Genomic DNA, 26,477 nt, shown 5'->3' on the forward strand with positions numbered 1-26,477 from the left:
TTGTGACTTACATCCTTCCTTTGTAACAAATCCCTCCCTAAAAAAGAGAATCAAAGACTGAGGTAGGGTGAGTTCTGTGTGCAATGCTAGGCAATATGTTTGCAGATCTGCCTACCTGCCAGCTGCATCATATCTGTGTGTCTGTCTTTTTTGTATATATTTCATCTCTCTCTCTTTCTCTATCCCTTTCGCCACCAGATATCCCTTCTTCGTGACACCCACACTTCCTTGTCGAGGCTGGACCCCGACATAGGACTTCGACATTACAGCTAAATAGTTATTTGGTTTTAAGAAGAATTCAGAGTATGTGTTTGGTTTAAGTTGGGTTCTGTAGAGAATCAAAATTAGTGAAGCTCATACATGGATATATCAAGGTAGAGTTATATCAAGGAGGATATGAGTCACACAATTGTAGAGGTGGTAAATCTCAAGTTCATAAGTTAAATGGCAGGCTGGAGGCTTCTGGCTCATTTAGCTGCAGGACTTATAAACCAAGGTCAAATGGCAGGCAGGCAGTCTAGACAGGCAAGAAGGCAGGCTGCTGAGGACTCCAGCAAGCAGCTGGTAATAGAGCAAGTCACTGAATCAAGTTAAAAAAAAAAAAAAAAAAAAAATTGATAATGAAGGAAAAGTCAGACGCAAGATCTAGATCCAACAGAGAGCAAGAAAGCTTTTCTTGAGTGTCCCATATATTGGAAGCAGGCCACATTCCCGATGAAATTCCTTTCTATTAATTGGTTGTTCATAATATACTTCATCATTGACTCCATTATATTAGAACTCATCATGGGACAGAAGTACATCTACATGACCAAAGCACTGGGAATCCTGGCCCAATCAAATTGACAAAAAATCTGAACTATCATACCTGATGACTATGATATGGGCAAGAAAAAATGAGCTAGAGCAATGATTCTCAAACATGAATACACATTAGCCTCGCGTGAGTAGTTTTTTAAAAATAGCAAACTGAACTTACTCCTAGACCTTTACTATTCTGTGGTGAAGCCTGTCCATCAGTATGTTTAAAAACCCACCAGGCAAGCCTAACGTATAGATAGTTTTAAGAGTTTATACTTTCCCAACCCACAAACGGTACACTGGTACTATGATAGCAGTTGTAGGCCTTAAAATATTCTCAAATGATCTGAAAACCATGCCCATAAATCATGCACAAAGAAATGGAAAGAGCATTTGAGATAATAAGAGTTCATTACATTTTAGAAAACAGACTTTCAGTGTCTGATGTTCTCCCTATGTAAAAAGGTAAGTAGCAGGATGATATGATCCCTAGAGACGAAAGAAACGAAAAAAAAAAAGATCATCAGACTGTAATGTAAGATCATTAAACCAAAAGAATTGTTTTTAATCCTTGAAAAATATCATTATTAGGTAAAGTACATATGTGAAAACAAAACAAAACAAAAACACCCACTGCATTTCCAACTCACAGTGACCCTGTCTAGTAGTTATGAGGCTGTAAATCATTACAGACGCAGAAAGCCTCATCTTTTTCCTGTGAAGCAGATGGTAGGCTTGAACTGCTGACCTTATGATTAGCAGTCCAGTACTTATCCTATATAGCCACTGGAGTTCCATAAAATACATAGAGAGTGTCAAATTACTATCGTTAGAAACCAAAGTATGCCTATATCATCCAACATTTGGAGAATATTCCCTGTAAATATATTGATCTTTTTACAAAAGATTTTCTAAAATTGAGGAATGCTAATGGACAACAAAGCAATAAAATAAAAAGGGGAGGAATAGAAATAAAAGTTCACAAAAGAACTAAAATAAATTTTCCAGAAATTTTAAATTAAATAAACTAATACCTTAGAATGCTAGAAACTCAAATGACCTTCCTTCATGCCATTAGACTTTTTAGGCAAATATATTAAATTATTTTCTTATAGTGCAGTCTTTGTTAACCAAGTCATCTGGTAAATATTTTATGATGGTAAGTCAAAATGTGTTGCTGCCAGGTTTCCAGTTCATACATGCATGGGTTTAATCCAAACAAAATATTTTTGACAAACAAAATATGTTTGAAAATGTCCCTGTGATCAGTGGATGGCTGCAAATATTTTTTCTGAGTAATATACTTATCTTAGTCTATTTGTTGTTGTTGTTAGGTGCCATCAAGTCAGTACTGACTCATAGTGACCTTATGCACAGCAGAATGAAACACTGCCTGATCCTGGGCCAACCTCACTACTGTTGTCACACTTGAGTCCATCGATGCTGCCACTTGGCCAATCCACTTCTCTGGGGGTCTTCATTTTTTCTCTGACTCTCCACCTTAGAAAACATGATATCCTTCTCAAGCCACTGGTCCCTCCTGACAATATGTCCCAAGTACGAAGTTTGGCCATCTTGGCTTCTAAGGAGAACTCTGGCTGCACTTCTTCCAGAACAGATCTGTTTTTTCTTTTGACAGCCCATGGCACTTTCAAAATTCTCCTCCAACACCATAACTCAAAAGAATCAATTCTTCTATGGTCTTCCTTATTCACTGTCCAGCTTTCGCATGCATATGAGGTTATTGAAAATACCATGACTTGGGTCAGGTGCATCTTAGTCCTCAAGCTGACAGCTTTGCTCTTAGTATTGGTGGTTATGTGCCGTGGAGTCGGTTCCAACTCATAGCAACCCTGAACAGGGTTTCCGAGGCTGTAAGTCTTTACGGGAGCAGAAAGCCTTGTTTTTCTCCTGTGGAGAAGCTGGTAGTTTCGAACTGCTGACCTTGAGGTTCACAGCCCAATTTGTAACCACTATGCTTCGTCTATTAGCATGCCTTAAAAAAAAGGTCCAATTAAAGCAGTGACTACAAATCTCCTAAGGCAATCAAACTGAAAGCAGGAAAGACAGCTCAGAAGGTTGTGGCACCTCTTATTTGAATTCTAAAAGGGTAAACTTGGAGCCTTGGATCGGTGCTGTATGGTAAGCACTGGACTTCTTACCATGAATATGGGCCTTATGAAGCAATTTTAAGAAAATGGAAACTGCATTAATGAGCAAAAGCACAGGAAAACTGAATCCAGGGTTTTGGTTTTCTGTTTGTTTATTTCCATCATGACAATGTACTTACTCATTCTTTGAGGGCAGTGTCAGGGACAGGTTAAGACCCCGGGGCCCACCTGGACCTCTCCTACTCTGTCTTCATATTCATCCCTTTGCCCTGAGTCTTCTCCTTCTCAAAACGGATCAAGAAAGTGAGGAGAACATCTGTAGTCCATCAAGAATATCAACACTGAGAAGAACAGCCTGGAAACAAAGATAAAGACATCTGGACCTGATACTCTAATAGAAGCAGCTGGTCAGTTGCAGGCAGACAACACATGAAGATAATGCCTAGAGCTGACAACTGCAGAAGGCACTCCATTTCCAAGAAGTCTGCACCCTCTTACTAAAAAAACATGAATAGTCAACAGACCACTCCTCCTAATTAATATGTATTAGCCCACCCCTGGAGAAAGAGGCCCCATGCCTTTATAAGCCAGTGCATCCCAACCCCACAGTGTCTTCGCCACTTGCAGAGACAGACCCACTTCTCCCTCTGAGGTGTACTATTGCTTTGACTTTACCTATGCTCCCGGTGGTCATGGAGGCAGACCTGTTTCTCTCTTTGAGTGTACTGTTGCTTTGAGCTAATCTAATCTATGTTTCCTACTGCTATCAGGTCTTCTCCACTCACAGAGATAGACCCGCTTCTCTCTCTGAAGTGTACCTTTGATTTGCAGTAAAAAGATTCTAAGTAAATGCTTATTGTTTATGTGACTGAGAAACAGAGGTTTGGTGGGACTAATTCTTTAGACCCCTGAGGACAAGAGGAACTAGGGAAAAACTTGACAGTAGCAAGCATGGTCCTAAAACAATTTCACTGGGAAACCTTATCCTATCCATCATACAACCTGATCTTACCCCTTCACATTTCTTTTTGTTCCTAAAACTCTAAAGAGCGTCAAAGGAAAATGATTTAAGTTCCTTGAGAAAGCTAAAACTGCCATTTTGACATAGTATAAATTAAAAAGAGCAGAATCTTCAGAGATGGCTTAGAAAGATGGAAACAGTCTTCAGATGTATATAATTATAGACAGAGGACATGTTGAAAACCAATAGCTTTACAGTTTATTATATTTGTTTAATATTGGTTTCAACTTTATAGGAACACATTTTGACTGAAATTTTAATAGAATGTTTCTTAAAGTTCTTCTTTTAATTATCTGTCCTTAAAATATGAAGACTGGGGAGCAAACACTGTTGTTATTATGTACTTTTGAGAGAGTTGGAACATGGGGTTTGAGTAGGCCACAACACAGAGCTTACATTGAAAGTAATGATAGAATAACAAATCAAACCAAACAAAAATAAATGAAATAAACGTAGAGTAAAATAAGACATTTAAATTCCCGACAATTCTAATGTCTTACAAGCTAATATTAGATCTTGTTTTGGTCAACTTCTATGTTTTTAATTCAGTAATCATTCTTCTCCCTGGATTCTGTTTGTCATTTTTGTTTTGTTTTGAACTTTTCCTGACCCTTCTTTCTAGGTAATACAAACACTGTTTTATTTATTATGCACATAATTCAATTATTCTAGAAATTTATTTAAATTTTGCATATTCAAAAGCTTCAGTGTACTGGGGACAAATAGGGTGTGATATTTTGAGTATTCTATGGAATAGGATATTGTCCTTAAAAGTAAATTTGGTTCCTGTTATATTTAAAATACTAATAAGAATCATAATGATGGATACTGGTAACTACTGACTATTGTCCTAGCATTAATTTTATAACAGAAAGAGGCCCAGGTTTAAAGAGATTGTTTTTAATATGATTCTCTGAGATGAATATTGTTTTATGAAACCAGACTCTAGCTTATTAACTCTTTAGTCAATCAGAAAAATTCATGTGTAGAATCTAAGAGGATTTCCTTCCATGTGCTCCCCATAAATTGTTGTTGTTAAGTGCCTTCTAGTTGGTTTCAACTTATAATGACCCTGTATAGGGTTTCCAAGGTGGGTTTGAACTGCTGATATTGTGGTTTGCAGTCAATTGCTGATCCTACAGTGCCACACCAGGAGTTCCCACATAATTTACAACCAAGTTATTATTGTGACAACCAAAATACATAGTCACAAATTCTAACTTTAATTACAAAAACTTAAATTTTCATGAAATGATTTGAGTATTCAAAATAAATGAATAATATTTAAGATAGTATTGGGGAGTGTGGTGACTCCACACAATAAGTAGAGGACTATGAACTACAAGGCCCATGGTTCAAGCCTACAAGCTATTCCTGGAAAAAGATGAGACTTTCTGTTCCAGTAAAGATTTAAAACCTCAGAAACCCAATTTACAGGGTGGCTATGAGTCAGAACCTATTCATTGGCACTTAACAACAACAAAGATAGTTTTTAGCATGTTTCATGATATGTGTTTTCTTGTTAACTATATATGATTGATAGAATGAGCGTTGGACTGCTAACCACAAGATGGATGGGTCAAACACACCAGCTGCTCCACAGAAACTATATACAGGATTGCTATGTATCAGAACCATTTCTATGGCACATAACAACAAACGTGGTATTAGAAATTTGTGTTTATGCTCATGAAATTTAAGTCTGGTAATAATTCAGCTTCATTTTCTGCTAAGGAATCCTGATATGGCATTGTAGGATAAGCCCTGGACTACTAACTGCAAGATCAGTGGTTCAAATCCATGCGCTGCTCCTCAGAAACCTGACACAGGGTTACCTTGAGTTGGAACTGACTCAACAGCACTTAATAACCAACAATAACAATAAATAATATCATGTTGTTGTTGTTGTTAAAGTGCCATCAAGTCGATGCCGACCCATAGTGACCCTGTATAGGGTTTCCGAGAAGCAGCTGGTGAGCTTGAACTGCCAACCTTGCAGTTCAAATGGCTTTGCAGTCTGGTGCATTAATATCATAATATGATAGAAATAAGAGGAAATCACAAATCTTCTTAAGAAGACCACTTGCAACACTAGAGAAAAAATAATTCAAAAGCAATCATTTCAGGCATCTAGAAACTGATCAGAGGCATTGAATAATTTTAGAAGCATTTATTGTGGCTCCATACTATAGGAAATAGACTGTAAACTGCAAAGTCCGCAGTTAGAACCAGCCAGCCACTTCTCTGTAGAAAGATGAGGTTTTCTGCTCCCATGAAGATTTAAAGCCATGGAATCTCTACACAGAGTTGCTAAGAGTTAGAAATGACTCAAAGGCACTTACCAACAACAACATGCAAATTTGAACTTCTACTATGAATAGTTTGAGTCTGTGGAGTTTTATCTTAAGATTTTCCTATTTCCCAGTCTGTCTGGTATTTTTTGCACATCTTGGTAAGCCATAAAATGCAACAGTTTTGATTTGATAAAAGTGTTGCTTGATTTGGAGGAGAGAGTAGGAAAAAATTCCCATTGTCCCTGGGTTTTATCTGAAACAGTTATAACCTCTGTGGCAAATGAACTGGAAGACCAATGGCTTTAGAAGCCTGAGATTCCAAACCTGGCTGTGACAAGCAATGGACTGAAAGACACTAGAAAACTTAACAGGGCGATAAAGGCAATGAATTAGCCATTATGGGTCTTGTTAAATTCCTACATATTCTGAGACTTTGCCCATAAGCTAAGGATAGACAGGAATGCATCGTAGTAATCCATACATTATTTCAGAATGTGAGTTCCTATATACATCTAGAAGAGACACAAGACAGCCTTTGGTAAAGTAACTAGTAAGGTTATACATTATGAAAGTTTCTAATTTCATGCCACACACTATATAAACAGAAGTTAGAAGTCCTTTTCTTAAAAACTTCTTCATAACACATCCACATGAATATTCTGTCATTCAAGAAACTCTTTCAAGACCAACCCCTTTGCAGGCAACACCCCCTCCTCCACCACCACCACTTTGGGTCAAAGAAGCCTTTCCATAATATTCTGAACTGACTTTCGGCTTTGAATTTCAGTGACCCAGCAGATCCTCTCTAAGACACAGCTTTTGAAACTTGCTCTCTGTATTTCACTGATAAATCCAAGACTTATCCCAGGTTTCAGGCCATTTTCCTCATTAATGTAGATGTAAAAATCCACAAAAGGTATCATCAAATTTAATCTCTGTTGCTGCTGTTGTCAAGTGCGGTCAAATCGGTTCCAACTCATGTAGGATTTTCAAGGTTGTAAATCTTTGTGAGAGCAGAAAGCCTCATCTTTCTCCCAAGGACTGGATGATGGGCTCCAACTGTGGAGTCCAATGCTCATCTTACAAAGCCACGAAGCTTCCAAACTTAATGTAGTAAAGAGAATTATACACCATGACTCAATTATACACCATGACTCAATTTTTATTTCAATAACATAAAGTTCCATTAATACCGTCAAATCAAATAATATTATACATCATACTAATAGTATGATTTAAATAGATGCACAAAAATCATTCTGCAAAAATTCAAAATAAATTTATGAAAAAAAATTTGAAGCACAATGGAATCATCTTCTCCAGATAAAGAAGACATACCAGTAATGGTAAAAGAGTGATTGCTACCTTCCAAAATAGTAGTAAGGCAAGTTTTCATTTTTGTAACTTCTAGTCAATGTTGCCACAGTTCTGGTGTGACAACAAAGGATAAGCAATTGACCTCAAGATCAGTTTGAATCGCAAGATAGGCAGTTCCAACTCACCACCAGTTCCTTGAAAACCCTACACAGGCTCACTATGAGTCGGGATTGACTCTACAGCATCTGACAACAAGTCAACGTTGCATTGAAGGTTCGGCATGGGGAAATAAAGAGAGGCTGGTGGGAGCAGGTAGAAGGAGAGAAGCAAAGTAGGAAAGAAATAGATAAAGGAAGAAAAATGATGTAAGCCAAGAAAGAAAGGAAGGAGGAAGAAAGCTACAAAAGAAGGTAGAAAAGATAATTTTATTTCCCAAATTTATTTTATAAGACCCCTTTATTAAGTATTTAACAGAAGAAAGACATGGCAAAGTATACAAATGAGATCTAGAAGATCATCAGCATGAGGCCATAATAGTGTCCCAAGGATTCACAACTACATAGCTCCTTATATAGAAAATGGAAACAAAAGAAATTGTCACAGATTTATGACGAGTGGTAGATTAATTTATCTATCAGTGTTGTAGGAAGTACTATGGGAGTAGTGAAATGACTGTGATTGGATTACATTGTTAGGGTAAGTGCACAGGAGGAAAATTATTGAGGAAAATATCAGTAGTGGCAGCAATTGGAAACAGAACTACATAAAGAATGCCCATTTTTGAAATCAGGTGGAATGATTTCTGTAGCTTGGCCTCTCACTATAAATATAACTTAGACTGTGAGCACAGAGAAGCTGTATGACATGTATCCTTTGGAGATAGTTTTCACACTCTAATAAATGTCTCTAGTCCTGTATTTCATGATTTTTGTAGTCTTCCGTAGCCTGACCCAGTATCAGTTTGCTGATGACTCTGGCTGGGATACTTAGGACTGCATCTTTGGAGAACCCCAGGACAAGCTTGAGCCAACTGCTGGTGAGTAATACGGGCAGCCCAAACCCTTTTGTTTGTGTTACTCACTGATGGCCTGGGCATACCCTATCTGGGTACCCTCTGGGACCTTTCTTTTCTCTGGATGAAAGTCTACTCATCTGTCTCTTTGCTGTCTAGCTCTTCATTGTTTTCATCAAGCTCTATAGTCTCATGAGTCATTGTTTTTTTAGGACATGTTAGGCTTTATCTGTTCTGTGCACTTCTTTCCATCTCCTGCCCTCACACCCTTTGTCTCTACCCAGCACATTTTGAAAGGAGAGAACTCCTCTGACTGGTTTCTAGGAGTACTTGGTTTACATGCTCACAAGTGCCAGGATACTGAGGATTATTATAACCCACTGTGATTTCCCTCTGGGCCAGATTTTTGTTGTTAAGTACCTTTGAGTTGGTTACAACTCATAATGACCCTGTAAAGGGTTTCTAAGTAGAGGCTACTGAGCTTGAACTGCTGAACTTGCAGTTCAAACCAACCTTGCAGTCCAATGCCTTAACCCATAGCAACACACCAGGACTCCTGGTCCAGATTGTTGTTGTTGTTGTTGTTAGGTACCATCAAGTTGGTACAGACTCATAGCTACCTTATGCACAGCAGAACGAAACACTGCCCGATCCTGGGCCAACATGACTACTGTTGCCACACTTGAGTCCGTCGATGCGATGCTGCCCCTTGGCCAAGGGGGGGGGGCGGAGGTCTTCCTCTCTTTCTCTAACCCTCCACCTTACCAAATATGATATCCTTCTCCAGAGACTGGTCCCACCTGACAATATGTCTGAAGTATGAGAGATGAAGTTAGGTCATCTTGGCCTCCAAGGAGCACTCTGGCTGCACTTCTTCCAACACAGATCTGTTGGGTTTTTTGGCAGCGCATGGCACTTTCAATATTCTCCTCCAACACAATAACTCAAAAGCATCAATTCTTCTATGATCTTCCTTATTCACTGTCCAGCTTTCACATGCATATGAGGTTATTGAAAATACCATGCCTTGGGTCAGGCACACCTTAGTCTTCAAGATGACATCTTTGATCTTCAACACTTTAAAAAGGTCTTGTGCAGCAGATTTTCCTAATGAAATCCGTCCTTTGATTTCTTGACTGCTGCTTCCATGAGTGTTGATAGTTGATCCAAGAAGAATCAAGGCCTTGACAACTTCAGTCTTTTCTCCGTTGATAAGAATGTTGTTTGTTGGTCCAGGAGGTGAGGCCACCTATTTTCTCTCCTAGCACTCCTAATTCAGAAGCATTCTGTAAATTGTCCACTTTTTTTTTTTTTTTTTTTAATCTTTTCTGGAATATAGGTGGGTAGAGGAATTTATTACTGAGAGCTCAGAGGCTTACACCCATCCACTAATGGTTTTCTAATTGTTGCCAACTGCTTGTGAAAAGCTGGTCCACTATTGAACAAAGCTCAAGCATACCAAAAGACTTCCCTTAGGGTTGTTTGATAACACACTGTGGGGACCCCTAAATTTAGGAGATTAAGAAAAAGAAACTAATTTTATGTAATACTGCCTGGCCCCAGCATACCCTTGGTAGCCAAGAACAATGGCCCATTAATGGGTGCCTCTCTTTTAACACCATTTTATTATTACATCTCTTTTGAAAAGAGAGAGGCAATTGGGAGAGATCCCCTACATACAATGCTTTATAGCTTTATACCAAAACCCCAAGTGGAGAAAAGGTTGCTGCTGAGAAATCAAAGGAAAGAACCCTTCCAGATATTTGTTTTTAAACCTGAAATTTCTAAGCAGCCTGAAGATATCCTGTTGTTGTTGTTGTTGTTATGTGCCGTGGAGTCGGTTCCGACTCATAGCGACCCTGTACAGGGTTTCTGAGGCTGGAAATCTTTACAGGAGCAGAAAGCCTCATCTTTCTCCTGCAGAACAGTTGGTAGTTTAGAACTGCTGACCTTGCGGCTCGCGGCCCAATTCGTAACCACTACGCTACCAGAGCTCCTAGATGAAGATATTATAGTGGGGGCAAGGGTGAGTGTTCTGCTCCCAGATCCCCTCTCCTACCTAATAGGAGTCCTAGTGTGGCACTGTGGGTTAATGTGCTGGACTGCAAAGTCAGTTTGAACTGCAAGTTCGGCAGTTTAGCTCACCAGCTGCTCCTCAGAAACCCTATACAGGATCACTATGGGTCAGAACCAGCTAGAGCTTGACAGCACTTAACAACAACCTTCTAATTGGATCACTCCATCTTCACCCTTCCAAGAACTCATACAGGTCAGCCTACAGCTAGCCTCCCTGATTCCACTCTAATGGATCAGTGATCCAGTTAAAGAGTGGGACCCAAAAGAGCTGTAAACTCCCCCAACATTCCAGGGAAAAGCATATACCCCAGAGGGAAATTCCTGAGGCTGAAGCAGCCAGCTGATGGTCAGGGTGCATGTCCCATTTCCTTGTATAATTTGGAGCACTGCAAAGAAAAACTAGGGAGTGTGTCAGTAGATCCTGAGTAATTTAGAGTTGCTGAGGCACAAACTTAATGCTCCAAAATGACCAAGGTCATCTCCAAACCTTATCTCCTGTTGCTTCCCCCTGCTCCTGCAATCTAGGAAGGAACACACAAGGCTTCCAACAGCTATCTTGTTCTCCAGCTTTAGTTATGCAGATGCTAGGAAATAGCCTACAATCCTTCCTCCCACAATGCTAGTGGAAACCCCTTTGTTCTCTGGCATGGACAGACAAACTAGTTCCTCAAACTACCCTCAACTTCCTTTACACTTGGGATTATCCCAAGATATAAAAAAGACCCTTACTCTTCTTAACATGGTAAAATTTCATGGTCCAGCAAGCCTTCACTGGACACAGCTATGTTTCTTACTTTGTACATAAATTTCCTTATGGGTAACACATCTCCTTTATTATCTTTCTGTAATAAATTAATATCTCTTGGAATGCGTTCTGGTCATTTTTTCTATCGCTCTGCATTTATGTACTCAAAAGTCTTTTCCCTTCTAGGCCTGATCCCATTAAGAGTTCAATTTCTAAGTCTCCCTTAAATTGTTACTTTCTTGGAGGGATGTGGAAAGTATACTAACCTTTTGTGCTACTGATGAAAGGGTCAGAATTAAGGCCAAGGCTAGAAAATATACAGATGAAACACACAAGACTAAGCCCACCTCTGAAATTTTTTGACCAGGACCAGTTCCAGTGCCAGATCTAGACCTTGAGTGAGATTTTGATGATGATAAGGATTTCAACAAATGTGAACACCTAGTAGCATGTGTGCTAGAAGGGATAAGGAAACATTTCTACAAAGCGGTCAATTGTGGCAAGGTTCAAGAAGCTACTCAGGGAAATGAGGAAAACCCTGGTAGGCTGACTGAGGCCCAGGTGAGATCCCATCAGCACCGCTGCTCTCACTTTGGTCCAACCACTGAGGTTGAACCACAGTACCTGCTTTTGTACTGTTACCACCAGACTTAAACTTTTCCTTCAGAAACCTTCCCTCCAGGATAGGGTTCTTTACAGTGTGATTAAATTATACTTTAAGAATTGGTGGCTAGCTAATTTTTCCAACTGTGCCACCCTAAAGTTGCAGACATAAGCCATTGCTATTTGCACCCCCTAAAGCATGACTTTCCTATATGCCTACGCTAACAATCCTTGCAATGGCTCAGGCTCTCCAAATGTCACAGGCTTTGTAGCCACCCAATGCCTAAGCCCCCATATTATATATGACCGGTTCACTCAAGAACACATAGGGGCCCAGCCGTTTCTTTATCATTATACCCTCCCCCACCCAATGAGATGGATTGACACAGTGATAGTAATAATGGGCTCAGGTGTAACAACAATTATGAGGATGATACAGAACCATGCAGCGTTAGTTCTCTTGTGTGTAGGGTGACTATATGCCAGAAATGACTCAATGACACCAAACTAAAATTACAACATTTGTATAAATAACATATATATAATCGGATTCCTGGTGTGGCACTGTAGGATTGTTACTGGAATCACTCTGAAGGAGTTTCCAACACCATGCCGGTTGTAACAAAGGAAGGGCTGTACTATGCTAGCACATGGCTCAGCCGGATTTGTATCCAGAGGCTGAGCCCCATCTTCCTTATATGACGTATTTTATAGGGAATAGAGGGTGCATACATGTGTTCATTTGGGATTGGTTTGGGGGAGCCCATAGCTTCATGGGGCTATCTGGGATTGGTTGGTTCAAACATGTGGCAGGATGGAAGTATGAGCATACAAGTGAGCAGTTGCAGAAGCAGAAGCAGGTAAACATTAGCTCAGGGCTCTGTTCCCTCCTGGAGGTGGGTCAGGAACAGGAGATTAGCCTAGGTAATCACATCAGGCTGAGGTGGTCTGTTGCTTATTTCCTGGAATGTGAACCTTGCTCCAGGAATGAGTTATGAGCCTGGGGGGCATGGGGTGGGGGTGAGGGGCAGCACCTATTTCCACAGGTCTGCTTACCTCAGGATAAGCACTGGACTGCTACCTCCATGGTCAGCGACCAATTTAATCCCATCAACCCATTCCTTGGAAGTCCTATGCAGAGTTGCTGTGAGTCAGAACCGACCTGACAGCACTTACCAACAATGATAACATAGTGGTTACGAATCGTGCTGTGAACCTTAAGGTCAGCAGTTTGAAACTACCAGCCACTCAGCAGGAGAAAGATGAGGCTTTCTGCTCCCATAAAGATATATAGCCTCAGAAACCCTGTACAGGGTCGCTATGGTTCAGAACTGGCTTGACAGCTTTTAACAACAACAACAACAATCAACAGCAACAACATAAATAAAGTCACATTATGTCCAATTAATTATTAAAAACATACACATTATCTTATGTTTTTAACTTATAAGCAATATGAAAATGGGTCTCTGTGGTTTATGAAGTATTTGTGATAGATAATTTATTGCATTAGGATTGCTAGATTAGTATTAAAAACTAAAACCAAACTAAAAACATAAAATCCATTCTGCCTCATAACAACACTGTAGGACAGAGTCAACCTGCTCCACAGGGTATCTGAGACTGTAAAGCTTTACCCAAGCAGACAACCTTGTCATTCTCCTTTGGAGTCACAGGTGGGTTTGAACTGCTGTCCTTGCATGTATCCTAACATAGACCCCTGTGCTTTCTTTTAACAACGAAATATATATATTACTGAATATCAATACCATGATTTTTGCTGGAATTTATTTTCACATGTTATGTTTGAATTCTTATTTTTAACAATGTCCATTCAAGTTTTTAAAAATATTAGTTCATAAATAGAAATGAAGGAACTCTGGTTGTGTAGTGGTTATGAATCGGGCTGGTAACATGAGGGTCAGCAGTTCGAAACTACCAGCTGTTCCACGGGAGAAAGATGAGGTTTTCTGCTCCTGTAAAGATTTACAGACTCAGAAACCCTGTGCAGGGTCACTATGACTCAGACTGACTCCATTACACATAACAACAACAACAAATAGAAAAGACACATTTTAATTTAATCTTACATTTACTGATAATCAAGTATAAAGTTGATAATCTGTTCATTTATCCATAGCATGTTTGTGTTTATTTTTATGAACTATTGAATTTGTTCATGTTTTCATTAGGACATTTATGGTTTCACTATTGATATTTTTCCTTGTTTGTATATGACTTGGTTTAAGGATTTAGTCTTGTAAGAAATGTTTGGGAAATATATATATATTTTTAATAATGATAATTATTTGTAAGAAATTTGCATTTTCACTGCATGTATTTTGAATATTTATTATGATTCCATTTTAACAATCTATCTATCTATCTATATATATATATATATATATATATATATATCCAGTTTAGCGCAGTGATTACAAATCAGGCTGTTAACCTCAAGTCGGCAGTTCAAAACTACCAGTGGTTCCGTGGGAGAAAGATGAGGCATTTTGCTCCCATAATGATTACAGCCTCAAAAACCCCGTGCAGGGTCACTATGAGTCAGAACTGACTCCACGGTACATAACAACAACAATATCAACAAAAGTATCAGAAGCTTTCCAACTTCAAGATTAATATGGGTGCATTCTTAAACATGTGCACCGATTTACTATGCTTGATACAAATAGAAGCATCAAACTGCTAACCTCAAGGTCAGTGGTTCAAATCCAACAGCTACTCCTCAGAAAACCTAACCAACTCAAAGGTACTTATCACAGTAGATCTATGAAGATACTTCAAGGTTTGTTATTTGTGTGCTAAGTTTCTTTTCTTGCTTATTTTTCTGCCTATTTTCATTTCTAATTATAATATACTGATTGGCTTTTAGCAAAGTTATTCCTCCTTCTCTTCTAATAAAATGTCTTTAAATAGTCAAGTCACTTAACTTACCTTAACTGACAAATATAAGGCATTTTATAATGTAAATTTACAATGTTTAGGTATATTTCTTGCCAATACATTGGTTTTCCTTCTTCCTTTGATGCAGCTTTCATTTATTTTTATTTCAAAATTACATCCTGCATACAACAGGTTACTTACTTCCCAAGGTTTTTCCTCAGAAAATTAACGTGTGTAGATATGCAGATTGATATATTTTCATATATTATAACAAATCATCTTTCTTATTTTTATCACCAGCATATACATAATTATAATTCAATATTAAGAAAATTATCATAAATTTGCTAATATTACCATAGTTAAAGCCAATATTACATGGTAATATCCAATCCCATGTAATGAGAAACTATTTTGGTTTTCTTTTCTATTTGGTGGCTAATGCTAACAATTCATTTATTTTTAATTTGTATAGTTTTTCCCATTTGGCTAGAACAATTTCAGTTACTAATTAGGAATTAATGTAAGTTATGTGGGGATTTAACAAGTGTTTTCATGATGCTGATGAATACATATTTGCTAGGGAATTAGTTAATATTATTCTAGCCACAGTATGGGTGTATCCAATCTGTGTAATTCAAACATTGCTCTCATGTAGACACAGTACTGATTTTTGTTTTTATTGGTTAATTGAAATGGTGAATTTGTTATGGAATTCACTTTGATTTCAGATTATACACAATAAGTAGAACACTTAAAAAATTTGAAGACAGGTATATCTTCTGATGGCACTGTTTTTATTATTAAATTCAGTACTTCTTATAAACAATTAGCTATTCAAAATCACTGACTACTCTGTAGGAGAAAGATATGTCAGTGTGCTTTTATAAAGATTTCCAATATTGGAAAACCTCTGTGCACTTCTACTTAGTCCTATCAGTTCACTATGACCACAAATCAACTTGACAGCAATGAATTTGTTTTTTTGGGCACATGTGTAGCAAAACAGAATTTTAAAACTATCAACATATCAAGTGTTTAAATGTGTTACTCCTAATTATACACAATCTCACACATACACTTATAAAAGTCAAGTCAAAAAGTATTGCTAGAGGACTTTCGACAGTAGAGAAAGCCAGGTAGGGAAGGCTCCATTAGAGAGGAACTGGAAACTCATGGAGGAAGCACTCAGAGCAAAACACCAGAGCTCCGGATCTACTATAAGGTTCAGGACGTCAGATTCCCCTACAGGAAAGTGAAAAAAATCACAATATAAAGGAAAATATTGTGAGTTAGGAATCTGGAGATGGGACTCCCTCTGCAGCCACCCCTGCAAGGCAGAGTTTAGAGGGCTGTGCTACAGCCAGACTGGGAACCAGTGCAGAAAGTGGTGCAGGGACATTTGCAAAAAGAGGCATGGGCGACTCTACACATTTTTCACTCCTCTTCCTTATTGTGCCTTCTTTGCCCAGCCCAGATACCTTCAAGGGGGTGGGTGTGCACCCCAACCCCCCCCAAAAAAAAAGAAAAGGTCCAGCGCTGACCCCACAGTTTTCCCACGGTACAGAGAGAAGGAGTTTGATGTCAGCTATGATGTCAGCCATGGGGACACAGTCTTAAAATTCACTTGTGCAGGACCCTTGGTGGCTGTGCACTTTGGAGTCAGTTCTGACTCGTGGGAACCCTGTAGAGGGTTTCTGAGGCTGTGGGTTTTTGCGGGAGCGGAGCTCCTCATCTTTCTCCTGCAGTGCGGCTGGTGGTTTTGAGCTGCTGACCTTGCATTCCATGGCCCCATTTGTGGCTGCTGCGCTACCTGAGATCCTTGTGCAGGATCCTTACGCAGGTCTACATAACAAGAGCAAAGAAGGCCCATCAGGCCTGACAGACAACACATAGAACAATCTGTAAAACCCCAAAATAAAAGGACTCAACCATCTTGAGAATTGAGCTGTGCACATGCAGATATCTAACTGACCTTCAGAGACAAAAATAGTGGAAAATCTCTCTCCCATTAACTTCTCAATATCTATCTGCACACCCCTACTTTAGTGACTGGAGGAGGGGCCTGAGTGAGTGGACACCCCCACACACTGCTGGAGGCATCTACTGTGCACACACACTGCCTGTGTAGTACAGGACAGTCAGCCACAGTTTTATTTTTGTTCCAAAGTGTTGGTTTTTGTCTCTGCATTTATATTACTTCTGCTTTTGGTCCTTCTGATCACACATCTTTCCTGGAGGTGGGAGCTTTTACTCCCTATGTTACCCAAGAAGAGACAGAAATTATGGCCATATAGCCAAGCTATAAGGATACCCCATAATAGTCCGCCATTGAGACAAGAGCCAGCAATACCTGTCAAGCATTATATGCAAAAAGGGAAGCCTATCTCCTAATCATATCCACCAGGAGACACCCAGTAATCTTAATAACCCAAAAAACAAACATCCATTTAAGCATAAAAAACAAACAAACAAACAAAAAAAAAAAACCGTAACTACTGGAAATGACAAACAAAAGATCCCAAACAGAACAAACAATCTCAAAACATATCCAAAACCAGAAAAGAGTAACAGACAAATGCGCTTGAAATAAACAAAGGCTCCCCAGAAGAGGAAGAGCAGGATTTAGATATGCCTGAGAAGGAATTCACAAGAATGATATGGAAACAAATTCAAATGCTCTGAAAAGGGGTGGAGGAAAGCAAGGAAGATGTCAGGAAAGTACTACAAAAACAATCAAATAAGATTAATACAGTATTGGAAACAATTCAAAACCTGCAAAAAGCAGCCCAGATGATTAATAATAAGATGTCAGAAATGGACAATACACTGAAAGGGGAAAGGAGCATAATAGAAGAGATGGAAGCCAGAACTAGTGATCTGGAAGACAAATCTCTCAATTTTTCTAAGGTAGAAGAGCAAGCATAAAAAAGGACAAAAAAATCTGAAGAGTGTCTAAGATTCATGCTGGATAACATGAAGAGGAACAACTTAAGAATTATTGGCATTCTGGAACAGGAAGAATCAGAGAAGTCCACAGAGGAGATAGCTGAAGAGCTTCTGGAAGAAAATTTCCCTAACATCTTGAAAGATGAGAAGATAAACATTCAAGAAGCCGAACGTACCGCATGAAGGATAGAACCCAAAAGAAAGTCACAAAGACATATAATAATCAAGCTCTCCAAAATCAAAGACAAGGAAAGAAAACTAAAAGCAGCCAGGGAGAAAAGAAATGTCACTTATAAAGGCAAGCAAATCAGATTAAGCTCTGACTATTCAGAACAAACCATGCAGGCAAGAAGGCAATGGGGAGGCATATATAAAACCCTACAAGAAAAAAACTGCCAACCAAGAATCATCTACCCAGTAAAACTATCAATCAAATTCAATGGTGCAATCAAAGCATTCCAGGATAAAAAGAATCCAAGAGATTTTATCAAAACCAATCCAGCACTACAAATTATCCTAATGAGAGTTCTGCAGACTGAAAACCAAAAAGAACAGACAACCACCAGAGATTGAGAAGCGTGGTAACACCACCTGGAACACAGTCAACAGATAGCACAGTCCAGAACAGAACAAGACTACAACAACAAATTCCAAGGAGCTGGGAGGTCAACTGAAGAACAAAATTATGTCATTGTCAAAGTAGGGATAAACATAGCAACAGAGATCCAGTTGGTGAAGACATCAGGTAGAGTACAAGATACAATAGATTCTCTTAAATGGAGAGAAAAGTTAGTAGACTATAAGGTAACCTCAAATAAAGTTAATACTTTACAATTTACCATGAAAGTGAACTTCCAAGCAGAACAAGCAAACATGAAAACTAAGAACAAACCGACAAGAAATAGCACAAAAAAACACAAACCTAACACAAGAAGGCATGCAGAACAAAAGAACAGACAGCACTACCAAAAAAAAATAACATAATGACAGCAATTAATTCATACCTATCAATAATTACATTGAATGTCAATGGATTCAGTTTACCAGCGAAGAGACTGAGAGTGGCAGATTGGATAAGAAAACAAGACCCTTCACTATGCTGCCTGCAAGAGACACAAAGACAAAAACAGACTAAAAGTTAAAGGATGGAAAAAAAATAGACTAAGCTAACTGCAAAACTAAACAAGCAGGGGTGGCAATACCAATCTCTGACAAAGTAAACTTTAAGATAAAACCAGCATAAGAGTCAAAGAAGGACACATTCTCATGATCAAAGTGTCAATTCAGCAAGATGACATAACCATAATAAATATCTACACTCCCAATGAAAGAGCACCAAGATACATAAAGCAAACCTTACTAGAACTGAAGAAAGAAACAGATAAATCTACAATTATAGCGAGAGATTTAATACACCACTTTCGAAAAGGGACAGAACAACCAGAAAGAAACTCGACAAAGTTACAGAGGAACTAATCAATATAATCAACAAACTTGACCTCTTAGATGTATACAGAGCATTCAATCCAACTACCCCACAATATACATTCTTCTCCAGTGCTCATGGAACATTTTTCAGAATTGACTATGTGTTAGGTCACAAAGTAAGCCTCCATAAATTTACAACATAAAAATTCTATAGAACATCTTCTCAGACCACAAGGTTATAAAACTAGAAATCAACAATAAGAAGACCAAGGAAATAAAGTTGAATACATAGAAACTGAACAACATCCTGCTGAAAAGCAACTGGGTAAAAGAAGAAATTAAACGTGAATTCACAAAGTTCCTAGAAACAAACGAGAATGAAAACACAACATACCAAAATCTTTATGACAAGGCAAAAGCAGTGCAAAGAGGACAATTTATTGTGATAAATGCGCACATCCAAAAAGAGGAAAGAACCAAAATTAACACATTAATACAACATCTCCAACGAATAGAAGCAGACCAGCAGAGGGAACCTACAGACACCAAGAGAAAAGAAATAATAAAGATAAGAGCAGAAATAAATGAGATGGAAAACAGAAAAACTATAGAAAGAACCACAGAACAAGAAGCTGGTTCTTTGAAAGGATTAATAAAATTGACAAACCACTGGCAAAACTAACAAAAGAAAAGAGGGAGAGGACACAAATAACTCACATTAGAAACCACATGGGTGATGTCACAATAGAACCAAATGAAATCAAAAGGGTAATAACAGAATACTATGAAGGGTTGTACACCAACAAATTAGAAAACTTAGAAGAGATGGATATATTTCTGGAAAAACACGACATACCAAAACTTACTCAGAGTGAAGTAGAAAGCTTGAACAAACGCATAACAAAACAAGAAATTGATCAGGTCATCAAAAAACTACCAACCAGGGAACAAATCTGTACAGCAAGGATCAGTCCCATCCCCCTCATACACAGAGTAGAGAAGGATGGGCAACTTGGACATTGGCTACAAAGGCAATAAGTGACTGGCTTACAAGCTTTCAAGAGGGAACCTAGGTCCAGAGGGTGTGGAGCAAGGTAGAATCTCCATTGAGTAGTATCCAGTCTGTCTAGGCGGGACTAATGAAAGGAGATGCAGATAGGTCTCTTGAGATACAATAGTGAATAATTGTTATCAGGACTGAAAGTAAGGGTTGGAAATGTAAAGGTAGACATTTTGTGGCAAAAGGAGAGGAATGATTAACTTGCAGTCTAGGAACAGAGGTCCCTGGGACCATCAAGGGAGAAGAGTAGAGAACAGAACCCTACCCAGAGAAGCAGTGATGCCAATGATGGAGGCAGAGACAATGACATGTAGAGATGGAGCAGCTGGGGACTTTGGACCCAGAGAGGGAGAGGGGCTGTGTGCTGATGACCGGGAGCCGGGCTTGCAGGATATACCCTTTGGTTGGTGGATGATGCATGGAGGGGATTGTAAACATGGCAAGGAAACGGTATATGATAGGATCAATGTGAAGCTAATGTTCTTCCATGTAAACTATCACATAATTCACAATAAATCATTAAAAAAAATAAAAAAGTATTTCTAACGGGGTTCTAGTCAGATATTTTTGGGCTTATTCCAAACATGCTTAAACATATTTCTATGGTCAGTGGATGGCTGCAGACAAATTATCTCAATAATGCATTTTTCTTAGTCTTGTTAAAGTGCTAACAAATAAAGGTCTAATAAAGTCAATGTCTTTAGAAGTTTCTACTCCACCAGTTAAATTCAAGGCAGAAATGTTGCAACTGTTATTGGGGGATTCCAAAATAATAGTCTTGATAGATTTTCTCAATTGTCACAGAGGAATCATGGGAGCTTATTAGGAATAATTTTTAATAAAACTGAAAATTACATTGGTGAGAAAGTAGCCAGGAAAGTTATATTGAGGAATTTTTTCCATCATATTATCTGTTCATTATTTGATGGTTTCAAGTGCTGCCCTATGACAATGTCATTGATAAACCTTACTCATCCACTCTATAGCTCTGATCTTGTCCTTCACACTTCTTTTTTTCTTCAAACTCAATTACTTTTTTGAGGCAACATGATTTGAATTCATTAATGATGCCAAAGCATCCATTTTGTTGCAAATTGAAGAAAGTAAAATTCTTTTGGAAAAATTAGAGAGATTGAAACACTACCTTCAGAAGTATATAGACCGATGTGGGGGATATATCAAAAAACAATGGGTTTACATTTTGATATTTTTGTTTAGTAAAGTTTTCTATGATTTTATGAAAAATGGAAGAATATACTGTGATCATGTATAGGAAGACTTAACAATGTTAAAATATGAACACTCCCCAAAGTGATCTATAGATATAATGCAATCCTAACTAAGATCCCAACATCATTCCTTAAATGGTAGAAAAACTAATAACTTCAAATGGAAAGCAAGGGAGCCCTGGATAAGCAAAGCATTATTGAAGAAGCAGAACAAAGTCGAAGTCAGTACCTCACTTCCTTATCTCAAAACGTATTACACAGCCACAGTAATTAAAACAGTCTGCTACTGGTACTGTAAAGTTGTCCTACCTGACTCCATTTTTGAATCATGAGTAGCCCCTGCATGTTTAAGTTCTGCCTGAGTGGAAAAGTTTTAAGTAGGAACTTTCTCGGTTGCACCTCCCCTCCCCATCCTAACCATAGCTTATTTTTGCTTCTGTCAAACAGCTTACACATACATCCAACCCCTGGTATCTCAAGATAACAGTCCCAGCAGATGAACCCCTAGCCCCACCCTAATGACTTATGCATATAACTTACCCCTGGTTTGTTCAAGATAATGTCAGATAGTCTAGGTATAAATACTCTTTGAAAAATTAGGTCGGGGCTGCAGTCATTCCCGCTTATAGGGAAGCTGTAGTTGCTGGCCACCTAATAAAGACTTCCTTGCTGATCCTGAGAGTCTTGAGTGGTCGTCTGGGTAAACTGAGGCACAACAATACTAGGAAAGGTACAAAGCACAGAGGAACAGAATTGAAATTGCAAGCATGGTCAGCTTATCTTTGACAAACATCAAAAACACATTAAGTGGGAAAGAGAGAGTTCCTTCAATAAATGGTGCTGGCGAAACTGGAAATCCCACACCATATATAAAGTGAATTTAACTTGGATTAAAAGCCTAAACATAAAACCTAGAACTAAAAAGATCTGTAATGGGAAAATAAGGAAAAAATTAGAGACTTTGATACATGGCATAAACCACTATCAAACAAAGCTGAAATCATTGAACCCTGAAGCAACAGAAAACAAACCAGATAACTAGGATCGCCCAGAAACGAAATACTTAAATACATCAAAATACTTCACCAAAACAGTAAAAAAGAACCACAGATTAGGAAAACAGTTTTGGTAATAACATATCAGACAAGGGGCTCATCTCTAAAATTTATAGAAACCATCAAAAATTCAATATGAAAATAACGATCCAGTTAAAAGTTGAACACAGGAAATGAAGAGACGTCACCAAGGAAGACATCAGGCAGCCAACAAACATATGAAGAAATGCTTTTTTTTTTTTTTTTTAGATTAACCATTTGTTGTTGTTGTTGTTAAGTGTCGAGTCAGTTCTGACCCATAGCGACCTTGTATAGCGTTTCCCAGGAGCTTCTGGTGAGTTTAAACACTGACCTTGCAGTTCAAAAGGCTTTACAATCTGGCGGATTAGCACACAGCGCCAAACCAGGAGTTACTGTCAAATAAATTCTGACTTCTAGTGACCCTACGTATAATATGGCCCTGCTCCATTCTTAAAATTATTGTTACATTTGAGCCCATTGCTGTGCCAATTCATTTTATTGGGGTATTCCTCTTTTTTGCTGACCCTCCACTTTACCAGGAGTACCGGTATGTTGCTGTAGGATGCATGCAGGACTGCAAAGTCTGTTTGAACTACAAGGTCTGTAGTTCTAACTCACAAGTAACTCCTCACAACCTTATACTGGGTCATTATGAGTCAGAAGTGACTTGATTGCACTTAGCAACAACAACCTCTTAATCAAAGCATAATGTCCTCTTTCATGGACTGATCCCTCCTAATAACATGTCCGAAATATGAGAGACAAAGTCTGTCCATCCTGGCTTCTAAAGAACATTCTGGTTTTACTTCTTCCAATGCAGATTTATTTGTTCTTCTGGCAGCCCATGGTGCTTTTAATATTCTTCTCTAACACCATAGCTCAAATGCATCTATTCTTCTAAGATCTTCCTTAATCATTGTCCAAATTTCAGATGCAGAAGAAGCTATTAAAAATACCATGCCTATGTTAATAAGTGATAATTGGAATGCAAAGGTTGGAAACAAAGAGGAAGGTTCTATAGTTGGAAAATATGGCCTTGATTATAGAAATGATGCTGAAGATCACATGATAGAATTTTTCATGACCAATGACTTATTAATTGAAACTATCTTTTTTTTTTTTTAACAACATAAAAGAAGACATTAGCCACTTGAGAGGCACAAATCAAAAGAACAAAAAAGTATTATCTTAGCACAGCATTAATATCAAAGTTCAGAAAACACCAAATGCTGTCAAGAGTGTGGAGGAAATGGGTCCCTCCTACAATACTGTAAAATGATGTAACCACTGTGGAAAACAGTATGGTGCTTCCTCCAATAGTTGGTATAAAAATACCATATGACACAGAAATTCCTCTTCTTGGAATATATCCTCAAGGAATAAGAGTCATGACATGAATTGATATACATACACCCATGTTCATCATGGCATTATTAACAATAATAAATGATGGAGATTATTCACAATAAAATGATGGAGACAGTATAAATTTCCATCAACGGAAGATGGATAAACAAAGTTTGGTACATATAAACAATGATCACTACACAACATTGAAAAATAACAGAGTCTTCATAAAAAGAATGAACCCAGAGGACATTATGCTAAGTGAAATTAGTCAATCACAAAAGGACAAGTATCGTATGAAATCACTATTGTAAAAAGTCAAGAAAATGTTTTTATGCTAAAGAAACATTCTTTGTCACCAGGGATGGGGGAGGAAAGGAAGAATAAGTCAATGGGTACATGGTTGTTAAGTTGTTATGTTAAGTTCCATCGAGTAGCTTCAGATGTATAGTGACCCTGTAAAGGGTTTCTGAGGAGTGGCTGGTGATTTTGAATCACAGACCTTTCAGTTCAGGTTGAAGTTGTGGTCCAGTCCTTTATCCTACAGCACCAGACAAGAGTTAACTTGAGGAAAGCAATATAAAACAAGAGAGAAGTTGGTAGAAGAATGATGAAGGTAGAAGACAAACGTAGGAATACAAGTGTAAAAGGAAATAGATGTAAATACTACTACAGTCACAATCCTGAGAGAACACTGATTTACTTCTAGATACGTGGGTAGATAACAGGCTGAATGAGTATGGGAAGAGGAGTGGGTACAAATATATAAAAGTTTGACAGAGGATATTTGTATTTGGATATTTACCTTTGCTGAAAACATATCCAATAATGTGGTAGCATATACAGGGTATAAAATTTTGAAAACTTTTTAAACATTACCAATATCTTGGTGGAATGAGTTTTTGTACCTAGGGACTTGGGACCATATTATTGGGGGACACCATGGTCAACTGATATAACATAGTCCATAGAGACAAAAGTTTACATCTTACTTTCACAATTATGAGTTTGAGCCACCAACCTTGCGATTCAAACTGACCTTGTGGTCCAGTGGTGGTCCTATAGCACCACACCAGGTTTCCATTGTATATGTTATGGTTTGCTGTGGTTAAAGTGTCATCGAGTCACTTTTTACTCATAGCAACCCTATATATGGTTTCCAAGGAGCAGCTGGTGAGCTTGAACCACCTACTTGACCTTAAAAGCTCATGAGGAGCCATCTAACAGGAAACAACTGGTCTCTCCCTGTGTGGAAAAAAGAAGAGTGATGAAAATTGAAGATACTTAGAATAAATTTAAGCCAATGTACTAACTGAATGAAATACATGAACATCATTCTCCCTGACCATGAGACCAGAAGAACAAAACAACTGCCAAAGGGATCTTAAAGGGATCACATTAGATGATCCTGGATAGAATGGGAGAAAATATGAAACACATTCAAAATTATGAAAAAGACTAGCCTTGCTGGTCAATAAGAGTCTGGAGGAACCTGAGACTATTGCTCTTCATCACCTTTCATGTTTGTAACTGATCTCATCCTTGTATTTCATTTTTTTCCCAAAAATATCGGAAATAGATGTGGTGTTGTGGATTAATGCACTGGACTGCAAGGTCTATTTGACCTGATTCATTGGCACTTAACAACAACAAGTATAGAGGTATATAAGGGGGCCAACAACACTGGTGAGATACATACACCACAGAATGGTCAACTATTAAAGACTAAAAGGGCAACTTGTACTGAAGGACAAAATTCAGAAGGGTTGGGAATGTATGTGGACTGGAACCAGGAATCATAGGGATGAAGTGGGATGAGTGATGTTAAATTGAGGGGATTTTAATCATGGATATGGAACAAACATATGATTTGTTAAATGTAAGACTGATTATCTGCTTCGTAAACTTCACTCAAATCACAATAAAAGTTAAAAAAAAAAAAAGAGAAAATTATGCCCAGAACATAATATTTTGTTTTTTTAAGTTATTGGAACTGCCCTCTGTTTTCCAATTCCATTGAGAAAGAAGCTACTATAATTAAAAGTAGCTATTGTATCCAATATTAAGATCTTGTCTAGCACATACATATACACAACAATTCCCATGACATGCATTATGCTAGATTACTGATATTGGACAGAAATGACATTATATATATAATTTTTTTCATTGAGAATTTATTTCACAATGAATTTAAATAAATATATAGAAATGCTGGGGAAGCTGTAGGATAAGAACTAGACAACTAACCAGGACATCATTGGTTAAAGCTCACGAGTCACTCCAAGAAAGAAAAATGAGACTTTTTACTCCCAGGAATAACTGTAACTTTGGAAACCCTATACCAGGTAGCTGTGAGTCAGACCGACTCTGTGGCACACAACAACAACATGTGTTGTTGTTACTATTGTGTGCTGTTGAGTCAGTTAGGCTCTTAGCAATCTTGTAAAGTATATACTAGACCAGCTGCTGGAGCTAAGCAATCAGAGTCCTGGTGTGACATCAAA

This window comes from Chrysochloris asiatica, unplaced genomic scaffold, assembly GCF_000296735.1.
Source record: "Chrysochloris asiatica unplaced genomic scaffold, ChrAsi1.0 scaffold00063, whole genome shotgun sequence".
NCBI classification, from domain to species: Eukaryota; Metazoa; Chordata; class Mammalia; order Afrosoricida; family Chrysochloridae; genus Chrysochloris; species Chrysochloris asiatica.